The sequence below is a fragment of the Pseudoliparis swirei genome, chromosome 2 (genome assembly GCF_029220125.1).
Source record: "Pseudoliparis swirei isolate HS2019 ecotype Mariana Trench chromosome 2, NWPU_hadal_v1, whole genome shotgun sequence".
Classification (NCBI taxonomy): domain Eukaryota; kingdom Metazoa; phylum Chordata; class Actinopteri; order Perciformes; family Liparidae; genus Pseudoliparis; species Pseudoliparis swirei.
The window spans coordinates 2254471-2260470 of record NC_079389.1 but is presented as its reverse complement, the minus strand read 5'-3'; the positions used below and the strand labels follow the sequence as shown (position 1 = coordinate 2260470).

At 50.0% G+C, this 6000-nt stretch overlaps 1 protein-coding gene across 2 annotated transcripts in view; it reads left to right on the top strand.

Annotated features, from left to right (window-relative positions):
• The first annotated feature begins 5150 nt into the window (after positions 1-5150).
• Positions 5151-6000, top strand: part of bcor (BCL6 corepressor) — a 36264-nt gene continuing 35414 nt past the window's right edge. For both annotated transcript variants that reach the window (XM_056427687.1, XM_056427669.1), the window contains exon 1: positions 5151-5992. The gene's annotated coding sequence lies outside the window, so the exon portion shown is untranslated. The remainder of the gene's footprint in view (positions 5993-6000) is intronic.

Below are 6000 nucleotides of genomic sequence, written 5' to 3'. Positions count from 1 at the left end.
TGACGTGAACACTGCGTGTGTCTGTGTGAGAACTTGCCGTGAATCCTGTGTGTGCGTGTGTGAACACTGCGTTCGTGCGTGAACTTGCCGTGAATACTGTGTGTGTGTGTGTGTGTGCGCGCGAATACTGTGTGCGTGAACACTAGTGTGTGTGTGTGTGTGTGTGTGTGTGTGTGTGTGTGTGTGTGTGTGTGTGTGTGTGTGTGTGTGTGTGTGTGTGTGTGTGTGTGTGTGTGTGTGTGTGTGTGTGAACTTGCCGTGAATCCTGTGCGCGTGTGTCAGGCCGCCGCTCAGTGTCTGATTGCAGCAGATGGCTGGATCCCTGTGACCTCCCAGAGCGCGACACCCTCTCCGCCGCGGTGCACGCATGTGTGCGTTCACGCTGTATTTGTGTTGTTGGTTTGTCCAAGACACGCACGCACATACACGCACAGACACGCACAGACACGCACAGACACGTACACGTATACGCGTGACATAGGATGACAGTTAGAGGACGGCATCACGGGATTTCAAGCACGTTTTCTTGTCTTTTTTTTCTCCCTCTCGTCGCCATTGCCCAACATGAGCGCGTTCCTCAGGCACGCGCTGTTCTGGGGGCTGGCGCTCTCCAAACCACAAAGTTCACACACGGTCGTAAAAAGTCAAAGTTATAAAAAAGAAAGAAAAAGAGCCCGACTGTTTGAGATTCTCTCTGAGACTGTTTTTTTCCTATGTTGTGTTACCTTCAATGTGTGCGGGACTCTTCTTTTGTTTTTCTTCGTTTGAGCGTCAGAACTTTTTTTGCCCTGCGGTCCCTCGGAGCAATACTCCTCCTAATCCGGTTTCCAGTGAGGGATGGAGAGAACCTCCGACTCAGTGCGGCAGCGGAGGGGGGAGGGGGGTGTCTGGTACGGTGACGTCGTCCTGTCTTTTCCACACGCATCTGACCTTTAACGCGGTTATTGTTGGTGTGTATGACGTCAGCAAGAGGCTTAAAGAAAAATCTCCTTAAGCCGTTTTCATCTTATTTTTAATTCAATAGTCAAATAGTCTGTCTCCCCCCCCCCCAAAAAAAATCTAAATAAATAAATAGCTGCCAGTGGCTATGGCCCGGTATTAACACTATAACAATACACACGGTGGCAACGCAAGGGTTGCCAGGTTGGATATACCTGCAAAGAAATCTTGGCGGCGGAAGTGAACGGGACATATGGTGGGATGTGGCTAAATGAGACAGCGTCACGTCGCCAAGGCCAAAGAGGGTGGCGTCTCTTTCCTGGAGGGGGGGGGGTACATCCACGTTGGCGTGCTTCTTGAGGAAAGGAGGTGTTTTCCACATCCAAACACGCTGCTGTGGCGGACCGCAGGTACACGCTGGCTGACGGCGCGCGGCTCTCCGCGTGCCAGCTGCCGCCGCGCGTGACCGTCATCGAGGATGAAAATGTTTTTTTTCCTTCCCTCCGTTCATGGCAGTTGTTTACCTCTCATATTGAGGCTCTTCAGAAAGCGTCAGCCCGTGCGCGCTGAGCCGCTTGATGTCACCTCTTTAAGATTCATATACCCATCCATCCATTATCCAAACCGCTTATCTTCTTCTTTAGGGGCGCGAGGCGCTGGAGCCGAACCCGGCTGACATTGGGCGGGTTCACCCTGGAGAGGTCGCCAGTCCATCTCAGGGCTCACATAGAGACAGACAACCATTCACACCTACCCGGGCAAGAGTCCAATCAAGCCACATGAGGACCGCCCAGACCGGGAACCGAACCGGTGGCCCCCTTGCTGTGAGGTGACGGTGCTATAGCCACTAAACCACCGGGCAACCCGGATTCATATCGGCTGATGCGGAGTACTGATTGGTGTTAATTAATAGTTCGTATGTGCCTGTGGACGACCACATCAGAAATAGATGAAAAGGTACTGAATGTTAATGAGTCCAGATAACGGTTTCCGGAAACCAGATCCAGCTCTTCGAATCACCGTGGGACTCGATATCGGTACCGGTGCTCCTCTAATCTATTATGCATTGGGGCAAACGAGTGAATATGAATGTGTGTGTATGTGTGTTTCCGTTTCAGTTCATGCAGTGTTTTAAATATCCGGTGACGCATCCAAAGTAACCGTCACCATCCCGAAGTCCATTGGATGGCCCGGTTGCACTGAATCACGTTATTACGTCCAGTTCAGCGGGCTGCGTCTCAATCCGTCCCCAAACTGAGATCAGAAACAGCTCCGGTGCGGCGGAATACGGAAACACTTTCGGAAGACATCGGTCCGCGGCCGGTGGCCGGTCCGTGTGGCAGGAACATTCCGATCACTATCAAGCCGTGGCGCCGCACGGAGCGCAGCTGTTGTGGTCAAGCTGCATTCATGCTCGAGTCCAGGCTTTGAGATCTGATCCTGAAGCCTAAAGCTCTGCACTCCGGCAATAGTTGTGCCAGGTTTTACTTTTTTTTCTGTTTGCCAGATGAACCTGTGTGTGTGTGTGTTTGTTTGTTTATTTGTTTGTCCTCTCTGTGTTGGCAGACGACTCAAACAAACTGCCTGAACGCATCTTCACTGTAACCAGAAACATCTTTAGGATGCGAGCATCTCGCTTTTATAATTGTTTGTTTGTAATGCTCGTCCTGTAAACAAACATAGTCCGAACTGAAGAGAAGAGATTCAAGCAACGTATCGACCGATTTTCGGCCGGAACGCTGTGCGTGAGTGCGCGTCCTCGTCACGCGCGCACACGCGTTTTAGCGCGGACGTAAAGTCCAGGTTGCCTCGTGGTCAGCGGTCATAGTGGATAACTCCAAGTTATGAGAGGCATAGAGGGGGGGGGGGCGAGCGCAGCAAAGAAGGGGGGGGGGGGGAGAGATAGATTAAAAACACCCACCCTTCTTCCCTTTCTTCTCATCTCACGGACACCCCCCCTCCCCTCCCCCTCCCCTCATCGGCCCCTTTAAGGTGAACTTCTCGTTTGAACGCGTCCATGTGTGAGTGCTCTGCGCGCGCCGTGTTTGTTTGCGCACGGCCGTCTGGTTTGACTCCTACTTTCAGCAGCTGCGGCGGACGCAGCCAGACCTTCCATTTCCAAGTTCCCCCTCTCTTTTCCTACTCCTACTCTGCTTCTGTGTGTGTCTCTGTCTGCTGGCTTCTCTCTCTGCTCTCCTAAACGCACATACGCACACACGCACGCGCCCGCGCAACGAGAGAGAGAGAGAGAGAGAGAGAGAGAGAGAGACACACGCAGGCACATGATGCACACCTCAGGCTTGATATTCATAGCCTCCCTCCTCCTCCTTCACTTGACATGGGAGCCTTAACAGATGTGCCCCAGACTTGAGCTCCCTCCCCCCTTGCCCCCCCCACCCCCTCCCACCAAATATTGCCTCGTGCTTCGCAGATTCACCTTATCTGTTGGTTTGGAGACAAAAAAAGGAAGTGAAATTTAATATGTTTAATATTAAAATTTGTATAAAAAAATTATATTTCGATCAAATGTCATGATTAAAATATTAGTTATTGTTCCGCTATTAATGAGACCAACACCCAGTGGGGGACTTGCTCGTCCTCCATCACATGCACTCCAACTGTTCATCTTTAATGCACATAAGTCTCCCACAAAATGACTTTTAGATTCACTTTCCCTTTATTTTATTATGACATAATGACTGAAGACTAATTAATGCTTCCATTCCATTTTTTATTGGAAAAAAACCAAAGCGCCATGAAATTGGAAAAAATTGTAACTACTACACTCAGCCATATAATGGAATATCCATCATTCTCATACACATAACAATACATATGATGAAGACATCCATATGCTTTTTCCATATGCTAATTTTTTTCCTGAAAGAAACGCCATTTGCCATGAAAATTGACGTTGTTGTAACTAATTTTAGCACATTTAACTTCTCCTAAACTCTTCGTAGTTGCGATACCACACTTTCTTGTTGTGGTTCATGATTGTTTCAATGCAATCAAAATCATGAAAGATTGTTGATATGTCATTGTTTTTAGAGGATATGGACAAGGGGATAATTTCAAGCTGTGACCATATTCAAATTGGTTGTTTATTAACTCAGCCATACATTGGTTAATCCTTAAGTAATCTTTCATACATGGCTATTTTGACAATGAAGACACACATGTGCTAATTTTCCATATGCTTTTTTTTTGTTTGGGCAGTTGTTTAGAGTTGTTAATGAAAATTAGCCTCGTCCGATTCAGCATAAACAATGGAATCTGCTCCATATCTCCTGACCTTTGTCTCTCTTTGACTTTGAAGACATCCTTATACTAATTTTCCCTGTGCTTTTCGGACCGAAAAAAGAAAGCGCGCCACAAAATTGACATTGTTTTAAACTCAGCCATACACATTAATCTCTGCTCTATTTCTCATACACATCATCACACTGACCCTGAAGACATCCATATTAGACTTATGTGATGCGTGATGCATGTGTATGTGTCTGTCCGCCGCCCCCTGCTGGCCTGGACTCGCTCAAATCTGCTCCAAACTTCTCTTGCTTACGTAAATTCACGGCCTGAAAAATATACAGTGACCCCTAGACCCTCCGATGATGCTTCTGTGGAGCTCGTGGCGACACGTTGAATCAAGCCTTTTTTTCTTTTCGTGCACCAGCGCCGCGACTGGCAAAGTAAAATGCGTGTCGGTGTGACAACACGAGCCACCGAGCGCCGTGCCCTCGCCGGCGGCGGGGACGGCGTCAGCCACAGCACGTGCGATGGAAGAGGAGGACCCGTTCATCGCTGCTTGCAGCTTTAATTATTATTATTTTTGTATTAAAAGCAAATCAAAATAAAATTATTATTATTACGATCTATTTGGCTATATATCATATCATATTTTTTTCTGCCTTATTTCTGCGGTTTAAACCTCGCCTATTCCTGTTTTGGAGTTTCCGCGGAGCTCGTGTGTGTGTGTGTGAGTGTGAGTGTGTGTGTGTGAGCGTGTGCGTGTGTGTGTGCGTGTGCGCCTGAGTGTCTCTGCGCGTGTGTGTGTGTGCGCCTGCGTGTGCACGCGTGTTTTTCTGTGTGTGCCTCTCGCTGTGTGTGCGTGCGTGCGCAGCCAGTGCCGTGCGCTGGAGGCTTATGGTAATTGCGGTCTCCCGACTGGCCTTCTGGGTAGAGTCTGCGCGAGTGGGAGTGGAGCGAGTCGCTCGGTCTCGGCAGCGTTCATCCATTCTGTGCGGCACTCCCCGTACGGCTCCGCGCGTCCTTCGCTCTCCTACCCCGCCGGTGTTCCCTGAACGTTCCTCGGGCGAAACGCGGGACCACACGGACTAACCTACGGAAAACGCTTCCGAGACGCGGATACTCCGGTTGTCGGAAGAGGACATGGAGTGACGGCGAGCGGGAGGGAAAGGGGGCTTTTTTCTTTTCTTTCCGAGGACGGCGTGCTCCGCTGAAACCCAACATGGCGCTGCTGCGAGGAACGGCCAAGCTGAATTAATTTCTCCGCGAGTCCGCCGACCTCGCCACCTGTATCCCGTGGAGAGCCCGGACCGCACGGCGCGTTGGCTCCGCCGGACCTTACCGGACCTCCTGGGAGTGGATTTCTCTTCACTCTGACGCTGGTTTTCCCTCCGCGGAGGATCTTCTTCTGTCTTTTCTCGCGTGTGTCGCTTTATGGCGACCCAAGTGACATTTGCAGCAGCAAAAAAAAGTCCGCTGTTAATATCTGGTAACGGATGAGAGTTGCCCGTAGACAATAGAATATGACCGAGAGCTTTTATTTGTGAGACTTGTTTGGTTTCGTGACAAGTGGATAACCTGTTAGACACTTTTTTTTAGTAGTGTGTGTTTTTTCTTCTTTTGGCTGGGATCGCGTGTCTCCAGCGGACGCGACCGTGACCGGACTGCTCCCTCCGTACACACGCACACGGATCGCTGTCCTCCCAGTTAACTTGTGGGGGGCAGTGGGGGGGTCAAAACAACAGGAACGAGGCGTGAGTTGGGGTTGCGCGGACGACGGCTGGGACTAGCACCAATTAACCAGGTGAGGCA